We start from the raw sequence: 21,567 nt of genomic DNA, 5'->3' as shown, positions 1-21,567 counted from the left end.
AAGTATTATCTTCTCCTTTATTATTATTAAGAGAGAGGTAGGGAGGCAAACAGACTCCAGCATGCACCCCGACAGGGACCCACCCAGCAAGCCCCACTATGGGGCAATGCTCTGCCCATCTGGGGCCGTTGCTCTGTTGTTTGGCAACTGAGATGTTCTAGCGCCTGAAGTGAGGCCACAGTGCCATCCTCAGCACCCAGGGCCAACCTGCTTGAATGAGCCATGGCTGCAGAAGGGGGAGAGAGAGAGAGAGAAAGGGGAGGGGTGGAGAAGCAGATGGTCACTTCTCCTGTGTGCCCTGACTGAGAATCGAACCCAGGACTTCCATATGCCGGGTCAACACTACTGCTGAGCCAACCAGCCAGGGCTCCTTTTTTTTGTGTGTGTATGTGTGTGTGTGTGTGTGTGTGTGTGTGTGTGTGTGTGTGTCAGAGACAGAGAGTCAGATAGGGACAGACAGACAGGAAAGGAGAGAGAAAAGAAACATCAATACTTCGTTGCAGTTCCTTAGTTGTTTACTGATTGATTTCTCATATGTGCCTTGACCTGGGAGGGGGGGCTACAGCAGACCGAGTTACCCCTTGCTCGAGCCAGCGACCTTGGGCCCAAGCTGGTGAGCCTTGTTCAAACTGATGAGCCCACACTCAAGCTGGCGACTTCAGGGTCTCGAATCTGGGTCCTCTGCGTCCCAGTCCGACACTCTATACACTGCGCCACCACCTGGTCAGGCCTTTATTATTATTTTTGTTTATTTTATTGATTTTAGAGAGAGAAGAAGGGAGAGCAGGAGAGAGAGACAAGAACATCAATCTGTTCTTGTATGTGCCCTGACTGAGGATCAAACCAGAAACCTCTGAGCTTTGGACAATGCTTTAACCAAGTGAACTATACAGCCAGGGCTCTTCTCCTTTAAAATCATCTCTTTTCCAGGCTCTGGCAGGTTAGCTCACTTGATTAGAGCATCGTCCTGAAACAACAAGGTTGTGGCACATTCAGGAAGCAATCAATGAATGCACAACTGGCCCTGGCCAGTTGGCTCAGTGGTAAAGTGTCGGCACAGCATGTGGATGTCCTAGGTCCAATTCCTGATCAGAGCACACAGGAAAAGTGCCCACCTTCTTCTCCCCCCTCCCCCCTCCCCCCCTCCCCCCTCTCACTTCTCTCTCTCTCTCTCTCTCTCTCTCTCTCTCTCTCTCTTTCCCTCCTGCAGCCATGGCTCAGTTGGAGCAAGCTGGCCCCTGGTGCTGAGGATGGCTCCATGGCCTCCGCCTCAGGCACTAAAGAGATCAGCTGCTGAGCAATGGAGAAATGCCCCAGATGGGCAGAGTAGCAGCCCCTAGTGGGCATGCTGGGTAGATCCCAGACGGGGCACATACCAAAGTCTGTCTCTCTGCCTCCCTCCTCTCACTGAATAAAAAAAATAAAAATAAATAAAATAAAATAAATGAAAGCACAACTAATTGGAGCAAGGAATGAATGCTTCTCTCATTCTCTCTCTCCCTTCCTCTGTCTCTCTAAACTAAAAATCATCTCTATTTCCCAATTCTTCCTTAATCAACATGCATTAATTTTATAATCACAACAAAAATGCCCTGGCTGGTGAGCTCAGTTGGTTAGAGCATTGGTCCAGACATGACAAGGTTGCAGGTTCAATCCCCAGTCAGGGCACATATAAGAATCAAACAACGACAGCATGAATAAGTGGAGCAAGTCAATGTTTCTTTATCTCTCTGTCTCTCTCCCTTCCTTCCCCTCTAAAAAGTAATTTTAAAAATGTAAGGGGACCTCCCAAATTACAAATTTCTACCCATCATTACAAATACAATACTCAAAGTAAATAATGTGTATTTTAATGAACCATGGCTAACCTGAGAGCAAAACAATTTTTGAGAACTTTTAGTCAGATTCTAATTATACCTAATACAAAGAACAACAAGACTAAAGATGCAAAAATACTTCACGATTTCCATAGTCCCTACTTTTGAAAAAGATCCCGCCTGGCCTGTGGTGGCGCAGTGGATAAATCCTGGACCTGAAACACTGAGGTCGCTGGATCAAAACCCCTGGCTTGCCCTGTCAAGGCACATATGAGAAGCAACTACTATAGGTTGATGCTTCCCACTCCTGCCCCCCACCTTTCTCGCTCTCTCTTTCTCTCTCTCTCTCCCCTTTCTCTAAAATCAATAAATAAAAATTTAAAAAGAAAAAAAAAGAAAAAGATCCCATGGAAATTGTCCAAGAAAACACTATCACAAGATCAATAACATCCTAGTTTTCCACACTACAGAAAGAAAATGACGTCATTCTATCACATTTAATGTATAAGGAGATAACAGCCTTTATACAACTTGTTCAGAAGACAAATTAATAAATAACATCATATTGCATCTGTATAATGACTTACAGTTTACAGTTAACAAAACACTTTGACCTTCACAATTAACTTTTCTTGCTCCTATTGGGCAGACATAAAAAAATAAGGATTCAAACCTTCCTATGACTCAAAATTCAAAAGGTATAAAGAAAGGAAAAGATTGAGAAGGTTATCTACATAAATCTCTAAAAGTTCTACATGGGAATAAAATTAAAATAGCCAGAAGACTATTAAAATGGAAAAATATTTTGCCATACCACAGACAAAAAAAAAAATCTTATATGAAAGATACTTATATATCATATATAGAGACACTTAGAAATGAATAGGAAAGAGCCTGGCCAGGAGGTGAAGCAGTGGATAGAGCATAGGCCTGGGACGCAGAGGACCCAGGTTCGAAACCCCAAGGTTGAAGACTTGAGCATGGACTCTTCCAGTTTGAGCATGGGCTCGCCAGCTTGAGCAGGGCGTCGCCAGCATGAGCATGGGGTTTGCCAGCTTGAGCACGGGGTTGCCAGCTTGAGCACAGGGTCGCCAGCTTGAGTACAGGATCAACAACTTGAACACACGGTCACTGGCTTGAGTGTGGGCCTATAGACATGACCCCATGGTCGCTGGCTTGAGTGTGGGCCTATAGACATGACCCCATGGTCGCTGGCTTGAGCCTAAAGGTCACTGGATTGAGCAAGGGGTCAATGGCTAAGCTGGAGCCCCCTGGTCCAGACACATATGAGAAAGCAATCAATGAACAACTAAAGTGACTCAACAAAGAATTAATGCTTTTCATCTCTTTCCCATCCCGTCTGCCTGTCCCTGTATGTCCTACTCTTTGTCTCTCTGTCTCTGTCCCTCACTAAAAAAAAAAAAAAAGGAAAGAGAACTCAACATAAAAAGATAGTTCAACTTAACATAATTTTTTAAAACTACTCTGAGGTATCATTTTTATCTGTAAGACTGGCAAAATTTAAAGCTTAATAACAGTAAAGAATAACATTAACAACACTGATTCTGAAGCCACAGTGCTTAATTTAAATTTCTGCCACATTAGCTATGTGATTTGGGTAAGTCACTTAAATTCTCTATTTCTCAATTTTTCATCTGAAAAATGGAGATAACAGTAGTACCTACCTCAAAGAAATGTTAAGGGGTGAATGTATATTGAAATAATCACTAGGGAAAGCACTTTGGCAATATTTCAGTTACATATATATCCTTTGACTTAGAAAGCATATTTTCTTCAAATTTATCACCCTTGCACACATGTAAAATGACTCCTCTTTAAGAGTCTTCATTATAGCCTAACCAGGCGGTGGCACAGTGGATAGAGAGTCAGACTGGGACGCGGAGGACCCAAGTTCGAGACCCCGAGGTTGCCAGCTTGAGTGCAGGTTAATCGGGTTTGAGCAAAGCTCACCAGGTGAGCTTGGGCCCAATATCGCTGGCTTGAGCAAGGGGTTACTCGGCAAGGCACATATGAAAAAGATATCAATGAACAATTAAAGTGCCACAACAAAAAATTAATGCTTCTCGTCTCTCTCCTTTCCTGTCTGTCTGTCCCTATCTATCCCTCTCTCTGACTCCGTCTCTGTCTGTTTTAAAAAAAAAATCTTCATTATAAAATTGCTTATAATATCAAAAGACTAAAAATAATATAATAAGAAAATAGTTAAATTATGATACATGCATTCAATGGAATACTGTGTAGGTGTTTTTTAAAGCAGAAGATCTTTCTATACTAATTTAGAAAGGTTTCTAAGATATATGAAGTGAAAAAGCATATGGGAGTTAGAAAGAGAGAAGGTGCAGAATGGGGGGAGCTGTGAGCTAACTTTTGCATGAAAATTGAAAAAAATAAGGCAATATGTCAGCATTTGCCCAAATAAAGTCCAAAAGAATATAAAGAAACTAGTAAAAGTGGTTGGGAGTTAGCTTGGAACTAGGTGATTGGGAGATAGGCATAGGAGTGACACTTCCACCATTTATATAAAACATAAATATGCAAGTATTTATTTAACCATTTGAATGTATTACCTAGCCAAAGATAAAAAACAAACAAACTAGCCTGACCAGGTGGTGGCACAGTGGATAGAGCATAGGACTGAGACGCAGAGGACCCAGGTTTGAAACCCTGAGGTTGCCTGCTTGAGAGAGGGCTCATCCGGCTTGAGCGTGGGCTCACCAGCTTGAGTGCTGGGTCGCTGGCTTGAGCATGGGATCATAAACATGACCCGATGGTCGCTGGCTTGAGCGTGGGATCATAAACATGACCCTATGGTCGCTGACTTGACCCCAAGGTTGCTGGCTTGAAGCCCAAGGTCCCCGACTTGAGAAAGGGGTCATTAGCTATGCTGTGCCCCCCCTTGTCAAGGCACATATGAGAATGCAATCAATGAACAACTTAGGAGACTAAGGCGCCACAATGAAGAATTGATACTTCTCATCTCTCTCCATTCCTGCCTATCTGTCCCTATCTGTCCCTCTCTCTGACTCTATGTCAAAAAAAAAACCAAAAAAAAAAACAACTAAAGCTTAGAGAGGCTAATAAATTTGCCTTCTATCATATAGGTAACAAGAGTTGATTATAGTTAGGATTTCCACTGCTTTTCCTTGTATGATACTGATTTTCTGAAATTTTCTGAAATGGAAGACTTAAAAATTATCACAAGTAGACTCTTCTCTGAAACACCCATTCCCTCTCAATGCTCAGCAAAAAATAATCCAGTGAAGTCATCTCTATATGATGACTTGGAAAATAATATACCATATTTCCCCATGTATAGGACACATCCTTTTTCAAAATATTTGGGGTCTAAAAACTGGGTGCATCTTATACAGTGGCTGTACATTTTTTTTACTCACATTTCCCACTTTTTCGCGCTTGTTTTTGCACTCATTGTTGAAGACAGTGATTTGTCATGAGACACAGATGAGGACAAGCTAATGGATGGGAGTTTCGACAGTGATGAGTTGTATGAATTTTATGGTGAATAAAACTTGAATTCAATAACTTTATATGATACATTTTTTTCTTCAAATTTCAGGCCCCCAAAATTAAGATGCGTCTTATACATGGGAGCATTTTATACTTGGAAAATAACAATAATACTCATTGTTGGTCTGAAACATTCACTATCATCCACACTATACAATGTCATTTACTGAAAGGAGACAAAACTTTCATAAAAGTCTTTCTCATAGGTTTCAAATTCCAATACAACTCTCATTTGGCAGAATAATAAAGTATACATCAATAAGAATATGTCTATAAACACTTCCATGAATTGTACAACACTAAACGTAACTATAAACACTTTCACACAGGGAAAAAAGCATTAAAGCAAGTCAGCTTTCTAGTCTAAATAAGACAGGGAATGAGTACATTTAAATATATATTTCTGTTTACAATTAGCATAAGTACAAAGTGTTATTGGGGATCCTTGAGTGGTGAGTCCCTAGCCTCGCCTCACAAAACATATACTTTTAAACAGAATTAAACAGGCTCATCACGTGCCAAATACAAAGGATTAGTGTTTGAGATCATCCCAAATATACACCTGTATGAGAGAATAATACATCACACAACCAGGGCACCAAGTATCTGAGGATCTTGACATTAAGTTACAAACAGTTATATATCTACATCACCTAGTACTACTTTCTAATCTGTACCACGGAACTTCCAACTCAATTCTGAGCCCCTTAATTCTGAACAGCCCCACCTATAGGACCCAATATCTCCTCTGTTCCATTTACTGCTCATACTGGGTAACTATGACATTCATACTAAAGACATATTCAACATATTTAGCCCCTTTACCCCTCACTATTTCAATAAACTACCGTGTTTCCCTGAAAATAAGACAGTGGCTTATATTAATTTTTGCTCCTAAAGATGCACTAGGCCTTATTTTCAGGGGATGTCTTATATTTCCACAAACAAGAATTCACATTTATTGTTGAACAAAAAAATCAGCATTTATTAATATATTGTAGTCATGTCATCACAAACATCAGCATAACCAGTCAAACTCTGAATTCTATCAAGAATTTCTTTTTTTGGCCCTGGCCACTTGGCTCAGTGGTAGAGCGTCGGCCTGGCGTGCAGGAGTCCTGGGTTCGATTCCCGGCCAGGGCACACAGGGGAAGTGCCCATCTGCTTCTCCACCCCTCCCCCTCTCCTTCCTCTCTGTCTCTCTCTTCCCCTCCCGCAGCCGAGGCTCCATTGGAGCAAAAGATGGCCCGGGCGCTGGGGATGGCTCCTTGGCCTCTGCCCCAGGTGCTAGGGTGGCTCTGGTCACGACAGAGTGATGCCCCGGATGGGCAGAGCATCGCCCCCTGGTGGGCGTGCCAGGTGGATCCCGGTCGGGCGCATGCGGGAGTCTGTCTGACTGCCTCCCTTTTTCCAGCTTCAGAAAAATACAAAAAAAAAAAAATTCTTTTTATTATATATATTTTAATTTTTTTTATTCATCTTAGAGAGGAGAGGGAGAGACAGAGAGAGAGAGGGAGAGAGAGAGAGAGAGAGAGAGAGAGAGAGAGGAGAGACAAAGAGAGAGAGAAGGGGGAGAGGAGCAGGAAGCATCAACTCCCATACATGCCTTGACCAGGCAAGCCCAGGGTTTCGAACCAGCGACCTCAGCATTTCCAGGTCGACGCTTTTATCCACTGCGCCACCACAGGTCAGGCCAATCAAGAATTTCTTGTGACTCTATTTCCATGTACAACAATCTACTCGTTTCCCTAACAATAAGACAGTGTCTTATATTAATTTTTGCTCCCAAAGATGCGCTAGGTCTTATTTTCAGGGAAGGCCTTATATTTCTAAGCTTGAAAAAAATTGCACTAGTTCTTTTTTATTTTCAGGGGATGTCTTATTTTCGGGGAAACAAGGTATACCTCCATTCCCCTTAAACAGCACTCAGACAGTTACACCCTGTTTTTTCTTACCTTGAAGTATTGAACTTTCAGCTTTCCCATTCTGTTTCATAGAAAACCTGGTCTTCAACCACATTTCTGTTTGTGTCCTTATTCTCTAAGTACACCAGCCCCTCTAAAAGTTTTACTCAGGGTCCATCTTATCTCCCACACTATCACTAAGTATAAAACTACTCTCCTTTTTATCTTTTTTTCTTATAAATTCCAATTCTGGATTAACCCAACAACCTTTTTCTTGCTCTCCTGCTCATAGGCTGCTGGAGAAAGGGTAAAATCCATGCTAGTGAGCCCCATTACAAATATATTATTTCTAATTTTAACTGGGTCCTCAATGTGGTCAGCAATCGTTTTTTAAAACTCCTTAATCTAGCCTGACCAGGCGGTGGCACAGTGGATAGAGCGTCGGACTGGGATGCAGAGGACCCGAGTTCGAGACCCCGAGGTCGCCAGCTTGAGTGCGGGCTCATCTGGTTTGAGGAAAAGCCCACCAGCTTGAACCCAAGGTTACTCGGTCTGCTGAAGGCCTGTGGTCAAGGCACATATGAGAAAGCAGTCAATGAACAACTAAGGTGTTGCAATGCGCAATGAAAAACTAATGATTGATGCTTCTAATCTCTCTCCGTTCCTGTCTGTCTGTCCCTGTCTATCCTTCTCTCTGACTCACTTTCTGTTTCTGTAATAAATAAATAAATAAATAAATAAATAAAAATTAAAACTCCTTAATCTAGCCTGACCTGTGGTGGCGCAATGGATGGGGTGCTGACCTACAATGCTGAGGTCTCCAGTTCGAAACCCTGGGTTTGCCCGGTCAAGGCACATACGAGAAGCAATCAATGAACAGCTAGAGTGAAGCAACTACTTCTCGTCCCCACCCTTCCTTTGTAACATCAATAATAAAAAAATAAAAATAATAAATAATAAAAAATTAAAAAATCTAAAAAAACAACAAAAAAACTCCTTAATCTATTCCCCTTTCATTTTCCATTGAAGATTTCCATGGCCATAATCATAATACTCAACCCAGAAACTTGTCATATCTGTCTCCAGAGATAACTGATTTCACAGATAATTGATCACATCAAGAAGATAAGACCTGGCCTGACCTGTGGTGGCGCAGTGGATAAAGCATCGACCTGGAGCACTGAGATCGCTGGTTCGAAACCCTGGGCTTGCCTGGTCAAGGCACATATGGGAGTTGATGCTTCCTGCTTCCCCCCCTTATCTCTCTCTCTCTCTCTCTCTCTAAAATAAATAAATAAATAACTTTTTTTTACAAAAGAAGATAAGGGCCTGACCAGGCGATGGCGCAGTGGATAGAGCATCCGACTGGGACGTGGAGGAACCAGGTTCAAGACCATGAGGTCGCCAGCTTGAGCGCAGGCTCATCTGGTGTGAGCAAAGCTCACCAGCCTGGACCCAAGGTCACTGGCTCGAGCAAGGGGTTGCTTGGTCTGCTGAAGGCCCGCGGTCAAGGCACATATGAGAAAGCAATCAAAGAACAACTAAGGTGTCGCAATGAAAAACTAATGATTGATGCTTCTCATCTCTCTCCGTTCCTCTCTGTCTGTCCCTATCTGTCCCTCTCTCTGACTCTGTCTCTGTAAAATTTAAAAATTTAAAAATTAAAAATAAAAAAAAAGAAGATAAGGCCTGACCTGTGGTGGCACAATGGATATAGTGCTGACCTAGAATGCAGAGGTTGCCAAGTTTGGAATTCTGGACATGCCTGCTCAAGGCATATATGGGAACCAACTACTATGAGTTGATGCTTCTCACTTCTCTCTCCCCTCCATCTAAAAAAATCAATAAATAGCCTGACCTGTGGTGGCGCAGTGGATAAAGCGTCGACCTGGAAATGCTGAGGTCGCCGGTTCAAAACCCTGGGCTTGTCTGGCCAAGGCACATACGGGAGTTGATGCTTCCAGCTCCTCCCCCCTTCTTTCTCTCTGTCTCTCTCCCCTCTCTAAAATGAATAAATAAAAATAAAAAAATTTTAAAAATTAAACAAAAAAATCAATAAATAAAATTTTAAAAATAATAAAAAGATAAGGCCATCTGTCAAACTCCCTCACCTTCTTTCCCTTCTATCACATCATTATCTACCTTGACTTCTACTCTTTTGGTGTCAAATAATGAAATGCCTGGCCCTGGCCAGTTTGCTCAGTGGTAGAACATTGGCCCAGGTAGTGGATGTACCAGGTTCAATTTCCAGTCCAGTCAGGACACATAGGAAAAGTGACCATCTGCTTCTCCACCCCTCCCCCTTTTGCTTCTCTCTTTTTCTCCTCTATCTTTTCCTCTCCTCCTGCAGCCATGGCTCAACTGGAGTAAGCTGGCCTCTGGTGCTAAGGATAGCCCCATGGCCTCCATCTCAGATGCTAAAAAATGGCTCCAGCTGCAACAGAGCAAGGGCCCCAAATAAGCAGAGCATCACTCCCTAGTAGGCTTGCCAGGTGAATCTCAGGGCGCATGGGGAGTCTGTCTCTGACTCCCCATCTTCTCATTAAATAAAAAATAAAAATAGCCCTGACCTGTGGTGGCACAGTGGATAAAGCGTCGACCTGGAAATGCTGAGGTCGCCAGTTCGAAACCCTGGGCTTGCCTGGTCAAGGCACATATGGAAGTTGATGCTTCCAGCTCCTCCCCCCCTTCTCTCTCTCTGTCTCTCTCTCCTCTCTAAAATGAATAAAATAAAATTTTATTTAAAAATAAATAAATAAATAAATAAATAAAAATAATGAAATGCCTGCCTAATCTGTGGCGGCATAATGGATAAAGCATTGACCTCGAATGCTTAAGTTGCTGGTTCGAAACCCTGGGCTTGCCCAGTCAAGGCACATACAGGAAGCAACTACTACAAGTAGATGCTTCCTGCTTCTCCCACCTCCACCCCTCCCTTCTATCTAAAAAAAATTTTTTAATCAATAAATTAAAGTTTTTAAAAAAAATTTGTAAAGAAATTTTACTCACTGCCTCCCACCATTATGATCTGAATACTGCTATCAATGCCATCATCATGCTAACTAAAGCGCCTTTCAAAGGAAACAAGTGATCTCCTAATTGTTAAATTCAAGTTTCTTCCTAATTCTCATTCCACTTGACCTCTAGAGTACCTGACACTGATGGTTACCCCCTCCCTTCTTGAAACTCTCTTCCTTTGGCTGCTTATTATAATGCCATTCTGTTCTAGTTCTTGTCCCATTCTTTTAAACCTCTCTTTCTCAGTGTCTGTTACCCTTCAAACAATAATGTTCCTTCTGATCCGCAGCCCTTCTCTTCTTTCAGTATTTCCATCCATACTAAGGCTTCAAATATCATGCATATATTCTGTGCTGATCCCTCAAATTTACGTATTGTTCTAACCTTTCTCCCAATTTTCAGATCAAAGTTTCCAGGTACACACAATGATATCTGAAAAACACCTCATACTGAATTTGTCCAAAACCACATTCATTACTTTCCCTCAAAATTGTTTATAGTCCACACTTCAATTAACACTACCAATCCATCCCACCAGCCAAGTAATTCTGTCAAATCGATTTTGAAACCTCATAAAATTGCACACCATTCTCATTTTCCTACCACTATTCCAGTTTATTCCCTCTGATATGGATTAGCACACTAGTTTCCTACCTACCTAGGCTTTCTGTCTCCACACTGTCCTCATTTTAAATTCTTCCTCCACATTGTTATCAGAGATAATCAATCATACCAAACTCCTGCTTACAAAACATTCAATGGCTCCCACACCTACAGAATAAAGTCCAAATTTTTCAGCAAGGTTTTCTGAAGTATAAGTTGAAAACTTTAAAATCAGACAAGCCTGCCCCAACCGGGTAGCTTAGTTGGTCAGAGCATCACCCAGATACACAAAGGTTGCCAGTTCAATCACCAGTCAGGGCACATACAAGAATCAACCAATGAATGTGTAAATAAGTGGAACAACAAAAATCTCTTTCAAATCAACAAATAATTTTTTTTAATCAGACCAATCTGATTTTCATTTCTAGCTAAGTCTGAATACTGGCTTAGTCCAGAGTCTTCAAAGTGAAGGGTAACAGGATGAGGAGGGAAAAGGAGGGATGCCGAGAAGAGGAATGACAGGAGAAAAAGAGATGGAAGCAGTAGTGTCTGGGGAGAGGGAAGTATCTTTCAAGGTTAGAAATGGATGTTTTCGAGGTTAGAGTATGTTTGAGGGGAAGTAAAGTGAAGGAGACCAGCTCGGAGAGAGGAGAGTGTAATTGAGCCGAGGAGGCTCTCAGTGTCAAGTTGTAGGTCTCAGAAACAGTTCTCCGAGGAAATAAAGGATTCCTGAGTCTCTGAACTGAGGAAAGTCCCTGAGAGGACCAAGGCCAGATCCATGATATGAAGGAACTTCTAATCGGTTCCAGGCCTCCGAGGCTGCGAGGACTGAGGGGGTTGGTGTGGAGGTAGTCCTGGGACCGTGAGAGAAATGAAAAGGGAAAGGGACGGGGTCCAGGAGTGCCCCCAACCTCTGAGAGTAGCACCTCTGGGAAGAGAAGAGGTCCCGTCGGGGCCGAGAGACGCCAGCGCCAATGCTCCAAAGCCGAAGCGGGCGTAGCAGCTGCGCGCGGGCCGGGGTGCCCGGGATTTGCGCCCCACGCGCTCTCTTGGCGTTACCTGATGCGGGACTGAGCAGCCAGAGAGTTGCCTGAGCGAGCGGGAGAGGGAAGCAGCGGCAAAGAGGGAACATAGTAGCCCTCAGAGCTCGGAGGCAGCAGCGGCTCTTAGCCTGCGGAGGCGGTGGGGGTCCCTCGCACAGTAGCCGGCGATTCCGCGGAACTAGCAGAGGCGGAGGACAAGGAGTCTACTGCCATGGCCCCACAGTCGGGGCGACTCCCCCCGCCGGTTTGGCAGGGCAGGATAACCTGGCCCGCGAGCCAAAGAGGGCAGATGAAAGATCTGCTGGGCTCTTCAGCAGCCAGCGACTGAAACGACTGCCCAGCCGGTCAGAGGAGCTGAAGGCGGGGCTTCAGTGGCCACGCCCCTCTCAAGCCCTCCCTCACAACAGCCAATCAACAGTCAACCCTTAATCAACGAGCCTTATGGAATTGCCCAATTAGCGTCAGTATTGCCACGTGGTATAAGATTGGGCATCATGGGTGTCTAGAAAGCCAATCAACAGCCCTAGGCGCCAACTCCGGAGAACGAAGGGAACCAATAGAAAGAAAGTGGAGGTAAAAACAGAAGAGGCTGTGTGTTGGGGGGAGGAACCGAAGCGGAGGAACCGAAGCGGAGGAAATACACCTGGGGGAAACCCAAGTCCTGGAACCTCGCAGAAGGCGGGACAGTAAACACAAAATGGACCAATCAAAATTCCAAACAGGTAAGCGAGTGGTAATTGACAAACCCAAAAGAAAATGGATTCGACTGGCGCGGCTTTTGGGTTGGTAAAGTTATAGTAACTGAGTAACTGAGTAAGATTGAGTAAGGAAAAGTCAGTAAGAACGCAGTGTCCTCAGTATAGTGTTGGGAAAATACTGTTACATAAACAATTACTGTACTAATGATTTGATATACTATAGTAACAGCAGCTGGTTATTCACTTAGTAGCCATCACCATTATCAGATTGACTCTGCTTGTATCAATGCTTACATTCAAGTAACCCTTAATAGTGTCTCGTTCACTTCATCTCTCACATAGGCATTTTATTATCTCACATCACAAAAAGGGTGAGTACAATACAATATTTTGAGATCACATTCATATTTTAATTACAGTATGTCATAATTGTCCTATTTTATTATTAGTTCTTAATCTTTTACTGTGCCTAATTTATAAATTAAGCTTAATTATAAGTATGTATGTATAAGAAAAAACATAGTATTTATAGAATTCAGTACTTGCCATGGTCCCAGCCATCCCTCAGTCTTGGAACATATTCCCCATGGGTATGGGAAGACTACTGTAGTTGGAGTACAGATGGTGTGCATTTCCAGTAACAATAAAGTTGTCTTTTGTTTGTTTTTTAAGTGAGAGGAGGGGAGATAGACTTCCACATGCGTCCCAACCAGGATCCATGTGGCAACCCCCATCTGGGGGCAAATCAACTGAATTTCCTCAGTGCCAAGGCTGACACTTGACCAATCAAGTCACTGGCTGCAAGAGGAGAGAGGGAGGGGAAGAGAAGCAGATGGTCACTTCTTATGTGTGCCCTGTACAGGGATCAAACCTGGGATGTCTACATACCAGGCCAACGCTCTATCCATTATGCAAACCAGCTAGGGCCACAATACAGTTTTAAAAGGATGTGTAGTAGGCCTGACCATAGTGGCACAATGGATAAAGCAACAACTTGGAATGCTGAGGTCACCAGTTCAAAAACCCCAGGGTTGTCCAGTCCAGGAGCATATAAGAAGCAACCACTATGAGTTTATGCTTCCCTCTTTCCTCTCTCCAGTCTCTAAAATCAATAAATAAGATCTTTAAAAAAAATGTAGCCTGACCTGTGGTGGCACAGTGGATAACGCATTGACCTGGAATGATGAGGTCACCAGTTTGAAACCCTGGGCTTGCCTGGTCAAGGCACATATAGGAGTTAATGCTTCCTGCACCTCCCCCTTTCTCTCTCTCTCTCTTTCTCCTCTCTCTCTAAAAATGAATAAATTTTTAAAAGGATGTGTAGGCCCTGGCCGGTTGGCTCAGCGGTAGAGCGTTGGCCTGGCGTGCAGGAGTCCCGGGTTCAATTCCTGGCCAGGGCACACAGAAGAAGCGCCCATCTACTTCTCCACCCCTCCCCCTCTCTTTCCTCTCTGTCTCTCTCTTCCCCTCCCGCAGCCAAGGCTGCATTGGAGCAAAGTTGGCCCGGGCGCTGAGGATGGCTCCATGGCCTCTGCCTTAGGCACTAGAATGGCTCTGGTTGCAACAGAGCTATGCCCCAGATGGGCAGAGCATCACCCCCTGGTGGGCGTGCCGGGTGGATCCCAGTCGGGCGCATGCGGGAGTCTGTCTGACTGCCTCCCCGCTTCCAACTTCAGAAAAATACCAAAAAAAAATAAATTGCTGTTTCTCTCTCCTTCTTTCCCCCTTTATTATTATTTTTAAACCAGTCAAATCTTCTTTCCCCCTTTAAAAAAAAAATTAAAAAGATGTGTAGTAGGAGATAAGAGTAGAAAGATAAGAGTTTAAATATGGGTTGGGCTTCAGTGACAAATTTGTCCTTTGTTTTTTATTCTGTGTATAATAGATTTCTGAGCAGAAAAGAAGCCTTAACAGGACCCTTAATTGTTAGCTCACAGGATATCTGAAGGGCAAAAGGAGCACCCTAGCCCAGTCCCTTTGGCCCAAAGCCTTTTCTTTCTGTTATCAATCTTCTGGAATCACCTGACCAGGCAGTGGCGCAATGGATAGAGCATCAGACTGGGACACAGAGGACCCAGGTTCTAAACATCAATATCTCCGGCTTGAGCATGGGCTCACCAGCTTGAGCGCAGGGTCGCTGGCTTGAGCATGGGATCATAGACATGACCCCACGGTTGCTGACTTGAGCAAGGGGTCACTCACTCTGCTGTAGCCACCCCCTTCCAGTCAAGGCACATATGAGAAAGCAATTAGTGAACAACTAAGGTGCCGCAACAAAGAATTGATGCTTCTCATCTCTCTCCTTTCCTGCCTGTCTGTCCTTCTGTCTCTGTCTCTGTTGCTTAAAGAAAAAGAAAATCTTCTGGAAATAAAGTCATGTGCTGCCACCTGGTGACAGTTCAAATACCACTGTTCAATATTACTGTTAAATATTTCTGCTGTTAGACCTCTGGTACCCTTGCAAACCCTATCTCCCACAGGGCCTGCTGCAAAGTATTGAATAGTTGATAAATAAGTAGTACACTGATAGCAAGTAGAATTGAATAACGCCACCATGCCAGATGTATCAAAAGATTTAAAAATCAAGCCTGGCCAGGCAGTGGCAAAGTGGATAGAGCATCGGACTGGGATGTGGAGGACCCGTGTTCGAAACGCCAAGGTCTCCGGCTTGAGTGCAGGCTCATCTGGTTTGAGCACATCTCACCAGCTTGAGCCCAAGGTCACTGGCTTGAGCAAGGGGTCACTCGGTCTGCTGTAGCCCCTAGTCAAGGCACATAAGAGAAAGCAATCAATGAAAAACTAAGGTGCCGCAATGAAGAATTAATGCTTCTCATCTCTCTCCCTTCCTGTCTGTCCCTCTCTGTCTCTGTCTCTGTCACAAAAAAATAAAAATAAAAAAAGAAATTTAAAAATCAGGATTTCCTTACACCTGGTTTAGCAAAAAGATGAGCCTTGATGGGAAGTTTTTTGCTTGTGTTTTGAACAGGTTCTATATCACCAAGACCTGATCTCTATCATTCCACTCTCAGCAACCTCCCTAATGCTGATGGGTAAGAACCAAGGATTGCCTTATTCAGGTGTCAAAGACCACTCTTCATGACCTGTCTGCTTGTTATGCCAGGGCCTTGAATGCTCCCCATAAAGGAAGTAATTCCTGCTATCAGCCTTTTATGATGCTTTTATTTCAGATAACTGTCTCCTCTTCCCAGCTGGACTGAGCTAAGAGCTGTGGCCTCTACGTGAACCCACTGCCCATTTTAGCACAGGATAAATACATACCAGGACTGGTATATATTATGCTCAATAAACATATACTAGGTGGATGAATGGCATTATCTTTTGGCTATATTTAGCAATGGAAGAGATCTCATGAGACCTCAGTGATGCTGTTGCTTCTCAGGAAATTCTGGACTACACTGTCTAGAATACAAAGCACAGCTAAGGAGAAAGTAATGCTTCCCTTAGTCTACCTAGGAAGATATATTTTCCAGAGATCAACCAAATGGTGGAAGGATCAGAGCCAATAGCCACAATGCACTTTTTAATTAGGAAATATCAGAGTGCGTCACTCCTAGTATTTTTTTAATCTTTTTTTTAAATTTTTATTTTATTTATTAATTTTAGAGAGAAAGAGAGTGAGAGAGAGAGAAAGGGAGGAGCAGGAAGCATCAATTCCCATATGTGCCTTGACCAGGCAAGCCCAGGGTTTCGAACCAGCAACCTCAGCATTCCAGTTCGATGCTTTATCCACTGCGCCACCACAGGTCAGGCCCTAGTAAGCATAAGTACTGAATCATTCAATATATTTCAGTTTAAATAAATATATATATACGTGTGTGTGTATGTATTCACTAAGCTATAATGTAAACTATTTCTTACTGGAGGTCATACTCAAAAAATTCTAAAAGCCACTGAATTAGAGGCAGAGAAACTGAAAGAACAGAGACCAGGGAGTAGACTGCTATGGAAATGTAGGCTGGATTGCTAAGGATGAGGAGGTGTGGAAGGGCTAGAGTGAGCCTCAAGAGCAGAAACTAGAGACCAGGAGATAAAGCCTCCTATTGCCAAGGTCCAGGGCCCGCCAGAATGTCTCACCCTCCTCTGCATCCACAACAGTGCTACCCCAGAACATTGTCCTACCTCATTCTGCTTGCCAGAATGGGAGTTCTCACTCCAAGTTCCACTGAAGACAGCGTTTAAGCTCAGAATGTACAAGTATAAATGTCTACGAACTTGGATTTCAGAGAGAAATGTGGCAGGAAGCACTTATGTTATAGAAAGAAGAAATGGTACAGCTGTGTCTATCCCACATGGGTGCTGATTCACAGGAAAACACATCAGGGAGGGTCAAACCATTTTACTGCAGTTGGTGGGAAAGTGGACAGGCAATGATAAGCCTCAGTAGAGAGGGCAGATGCCAACTGATCAAGAGGGGAGGGGCAGGGAGTCCGGAAACAGGGTCCTCCTGGAGAGGAAGGCGAGCAAAGAAGACTTTATCCTACTACTCTTACAAGGTGATGCAAGAGTATCTTGGGGCCTTTGAAGGACAGGTCCTCCTGCTCAAGGCTCTGGGCTTGCAGCTGAAAGTAGCTGGGTTCCAGGTTAGAAAGGTGCTCTTCTGGAAATCTAAGAGGAGAGAGAAAAGAGAAGATAAACCATCAGCAAGCACTGTGATACACAGAACTAGGCCCTGGACCTGTCTGATGGGGAGGGACATACAGGCCTGACCTGGGATAAGTAGCAACAGAGGTCGATGGATTCACTAAGAAAAAGGCAGAGACTCCATTCTACCTAGTGCCAAATTATCAGGCAGGTGGCATTCGGGCAACATTTAGATTCAGCCTCCCCAGAACTGGGATCCCTGCCCTTACCCCTCACCTAACTTCCTTAAAAGTTTTCAGCTACTGTTATTGTCCTGATGACTGACTTCAGAGCTAAATGAAGAGTCATGGCAAACATGGCGGCCAGGGGTTAGACTGGAGGATGTGAACAGAGGTTCTGAAAAGGGAAACAGAATTAGAGGCAGAAATGGTGATAGAGGGTCAAAGGGGCCCTTCAAGCATAGAACTGTCCTCCTTCCTGAGACACGAACTCCCCTTTTATCCTCCAAACATTATAAAGATACCTCAGTGACTTCATATCAAGTAAAGAATGCCCAGGCCTGACCAAGCGGTGGCACAGTGGATAGAGCGTCAGACTGGAATGCGGAGGACCCAGGTTCAAGACCCCGAGGTCACCAGCTTGAGCGCGGGCTCATCTGGCTTGAGCAAAAAGCTCACCAGAATGGACCCAAGGTCACTGGCTTAAGCAAGGGGTTACTCGGTCTGCTGAAGGCCCACGGTCAAGGCACATATGAGAAAGCAATCAGTGAACAACTAAGGTGTCACAAGGGCAACAAAAAACTGATGAGATGATTGATACTTCTCATCTCTCTCCGTTCCTGTCTGTCTGTCCCTATTCTATTTATCCCTCTCTCTGACCCCCTCTGTGTCCCTGTAAAAAAAAAAAAAGAATGCCCAGTATCGTCTTTATGGGCTGTAACTCAGATACTCATACTGCCCCTACTGGCCCATGTGAAATACAGGAGAGCTGAACTTTGGTCCCCAGTGCTTGGCCCCTGTGAGACAAACCCCTTCCACTGCCACAGGCACCCATACCCCCTGACCTGAGGAGGTCATGCTCCTGCTGGGCATCTTAGGCCTCTGTCCTAGGATCCTTGGCCTCTGTCCTGGCAGCCTCTTTGCCCACCTGGCCTCTCTGCAGCTGCTCCAATTCTGCCAGATTATAGTCCCAGGTAGAATCAAACTTCACTCTCTCCAAAAGAAACCCCTCAACCCATAATTGGCCTCTTCAGCACACTTGGAACCCTCAGTAGGCAAGAATAGTTTCTCATGGCCTGGAGTAGAGTTTCTCATGGCCAGGAAGAGAGCTTTGAAGGGAGGTAGAGTCATCACAGAGAAGAGAAAGAGATAGGGGTGAGAGAGGGTATCCTGGCCCGCCTGCACAACAGGATAGACAGAGAAAGGAAAGGGCCTCCACAGAGAGATATTAAGGGATAGATCCAATCCTGGCCCTACCTTTCAGCTGAGGGCCTGAGCTTGCCACCTCTCAGCCTCTGTTTCAGCATCAGCTCCTGATGCTGAGCTGCAGATGAGAGAAAATGTAAAAGGCTATTCTCCAACTTCTTTCCTTCACCCTCCCTGCCTTGTGTCCATTTTGGTGCTGAAAACTGAAACAGAAGCATTCTAGTCCAGCTGACAGGAAGCTTCCCAGCTGACTAGGGAAAGTAGACATACCTTTGGAGGCAAGACAAAAATAATAATAATAATAATAATAATAATAAATAGCCTGACCAGGTGCTGGCACAGTGGATAGAATGTCAGACTGGAGCGCAGAGGACCCAGGTTCGAAACCCCAAGGTCGCCGCTTGAGCACAGGCTCACCAGCTTGAGTCCAAAGGTCACTGGCCTGAAGCCCAAGGTTGCTGGCTTGAGCAAGGGGTCACTCACTCTGCTGGAGCCCCCTGGTCAAAGCACATATGAGAAAGCAATCAATGAACAATTAAGGTGCCACACAAAGAATTGATGCTTCTCATCTCTCTCCCTTCCTCTCTATCCCTATCTGTCCCTCTCTTTGACTCTCTCTCTGTCTCTGTCAAAAAAAAAGAAAAAAATACTTGGCCAGAATTCTGAGTAGCTCAAGTTCCTAGAGCTATGGTCACTTACTGGGAGAACCAGAAGGCTTTCCAGAAAATGGGACAGGTGAACTCAGTCCCTCCCCCAGTCTTTTACTCACTTAGCTGGTTCCACATCAACTTCAGTTCCTCCCTGAGAATCTCTGACTCCTCCCGCAGAGGTTGCCTCCTGCAAGGATAATAGCAATGTCATTCTAAAGTCAATAAGCCCAGAGGAGGCTACCAGAGTACTGGGAGTTCAAGGACCTTACTCTTGCTGCCCATCACTTGACAATCACTTACTCATTCTGCAGCTCTTGGTGAAGGCCACTGGCAGCACTGCATTTTTGTGGTCCTTGTATTGATATTTGGGCTTGGGCCTGTTCCTGCACCTGGCTTCAAAGGCCCTGCAGTTCCCTTCTCAGCCTGTCCAGGCGTTGCTCCAGAAAAAGCGCTTTCTGCTCTGGGCCTCGCTGCAGCAACCTTAGTGATGCTATAATGGGACAAGTTGGGAGTCAGCCCCTCTAAAAGCTTCACACATGGGCCTAGGGATTCCACTTATGAATCAAGATACAAATGCACTCAACAGGTGTTCAACAAAATTGTTTGCATATATGAGGCTTTGTGTATGAAGAAAATAACTGGCCAGATCCTTCCAGGGCACAGATTTGGGACTTCTGCTGCTGTTGCTCTTCCAGTAGGCCCTGCACAGCTTGCCTTAGTGCCCTGATCACCTACCCAGGCAGAAAACCACAATTACTATATAAGGGGCTCCCCAAACCCCTGGTATCCTCGTCTCACACAAACACCACACATACACACCTAGGATTCCGAGCCTCTCCTGAGTCTGGGATCAAAGCTGGGATCTGAGAATAGTAACTTCCTCCTCAGCCCAACTCAGCCTCTCTGGAACAATATGAGTCTTTAGAGCCCAAATCAGCTGAGTTTGGGCTCCTGATTGGGGAAGAAAATGATCAGAGGGAATCCCGGTCCCAGTCAGGTCTCCTGCTGAGGAAATAAAGAGGGAACAAGTGCAAGAGTTGGTGGGGTGGAAGGTGTAGGAGGGAACAGATGTTTAATAGTTAGACACTTGAAAGGAATAGTGGATGGTAAAGGTACTGGAAAAGGAAGATCCTGAAAGACATCTTCCTAAAAGGGGAAAAGAGATCCTGAAAGGGGGTAGATAAAGGGACAATATTTACCTGCAGCAGGGATGCAAAGGGGATACAACCGCTGCAACAAAAGAAACAAGCGTATATTTCTTGAGAACTGTCTGGGTCCTTTAACCCAGTGGTCCCCAACCTTTTTTGGGCCACGGACCGGTTTAATGTCAGAAAATATTTTCACGGACCGGCCTTTAGGGTGGGACGGATAAATGTACCACATGACCGAGACAAGGGTCAAGAGTGAGTCTTAGACTGATGTAACAGAGGGAATCTGGTCATTTTTTAAAAATAAAACATCGTTCAGACTTAAATATAAATAAAACGGAAATAATCTAAGTTATTTATTCTTTCTCTGCGGACCGGTATCGGTCCGCGGCCCGGGGGGCTGGGTACCACTGCTTTAACCTACATTCCTAAACCAGGGGCCTCACTTCCCTTTACCTTAATCCTAGCCACATTTCAGTCAGTAGCATTGAGAAGCTAGTCAAGCTGCTCAGACCAGCTCAGGCTCTTATTCATAGCCTGCAGGAAGAGTCTTGTCCCCCTGGCGTCATTTGCTCTTGCTCTCTCAGCACAAGACAACCTACCTACGGCCTAGGGAAGGCCACAATAACAGACTGAAAGAAGGAATCCTAGGGTAAGAATGCAATATAAGACAAAATCTGCACCTTTGAGACTAGTCAGAGAAGAGGCGTTCTTGGGAACTGGGGGAAAGCGGGATACCCTGACATGCAAATATCAGGAGGGAGCTGAAGGTGCCAAATCTTTGTCAAGACCTCCGAAGACACAGGATACTCTAACGCCATCACGCCAAACCTAAGCTACTACTGCCGCCATCGTGTTCAAAACCCCCTAGTGTCCAGGAAAGTTCTATTTCAGACTACATGTCGCAGGGCTACTTGGGAAACTGAGTTCGCTTCCCACTGGGACAACCCGCGATGGAGGCTGCCGAACTACGTTTCCCTAGAGGCAATATGTGCAGTCACACCTCCACCGTGGAGCTTGCCGGGAAACCGAGTCCTTCTGATTATATAGTGGTTGCTTCCGGAAACAAACTAAACTACATATCCCAGGATGCATCGCGCAAAGTCAACCG

At 44.6% G+C, this 21,567-nt stretch overlaps 1 protein-coding gene and 2 long non-coding RNA genes across 3 annotated transcripts in view; 1 reads left to right on the top strand and 2 right to left on the bottom strand.

Moving 5' to 3' along the window:
* TESK2 (testis associated actin remodelling kinase 2) overlaps positions 1-12,268 on the bottom strand; it is a 169,497-nt gene extending 157,229 nt beyond the window's left edge. Inside the window, exon 1 of the mRNA XM_066269345.1 lies at positions 11,951-12,268. The gene's annotated coding sequence lies outside the window, so the exon portion shown is untranslated. The remainder of the gene's footprint in view (positions 1-11,950) is intronic.
* Positions 12,269-12,622: 354 nt separating this feature from the next.
* LOC136331001 (uncharacterized) lies at positions 12,623-15,723 on the top strand. The gene is made up of 3 exons (XR_010730425.1): positions 12,623-12,656; positions 12,975-13,003; positions 15,619-15,723. It is a non-coding gene; the product is annotated as an uncharacterized lncRNA (long non-coding RNA).
* A 1,260-nt stretch (positions 15,724-16,983) lies between these two features.
* On the bottom strand, positions 16,984-21,308 carry LOC136331208 (uncharacterized). The gene is made up of 6 exons (XR_010730457.1): positions 21,140-21,308; positions 20,508-20,538; positions 20,128-20,313; positions 19,609-19,798; positions 19,428-19,495; positions 16,984-17,258 (listed from the first exon to the last, which is right to left on the bottom strand). It is a non-coding gene; the product is annotated as an uncharacterized lncRNA (long non-coding RNA).
* Between the last annotated feature and the right edge of the window lie 259 nt (positions 21,309-21,567).

The sequence above is a fragment of the Saccopteryx bilineata genome, chromosome 3 (genome assembly GCF_036850765.1).
Source record: "Saccopteryx bilineata isolate mSacBil1 chromosome 3, mSacBil1_pri_phased_curated, whole genome shotgun sequence".
Lineage (NCBI taxonomy): Eukaryota > Metazoa > Chordata > Mammalia > Chiroptera > Emballonuridae > Saccopteryx > Saccopteryx bilineata.
This window is presented reverse-complemented; position numbering and strand designations above follow the sequence as displayed.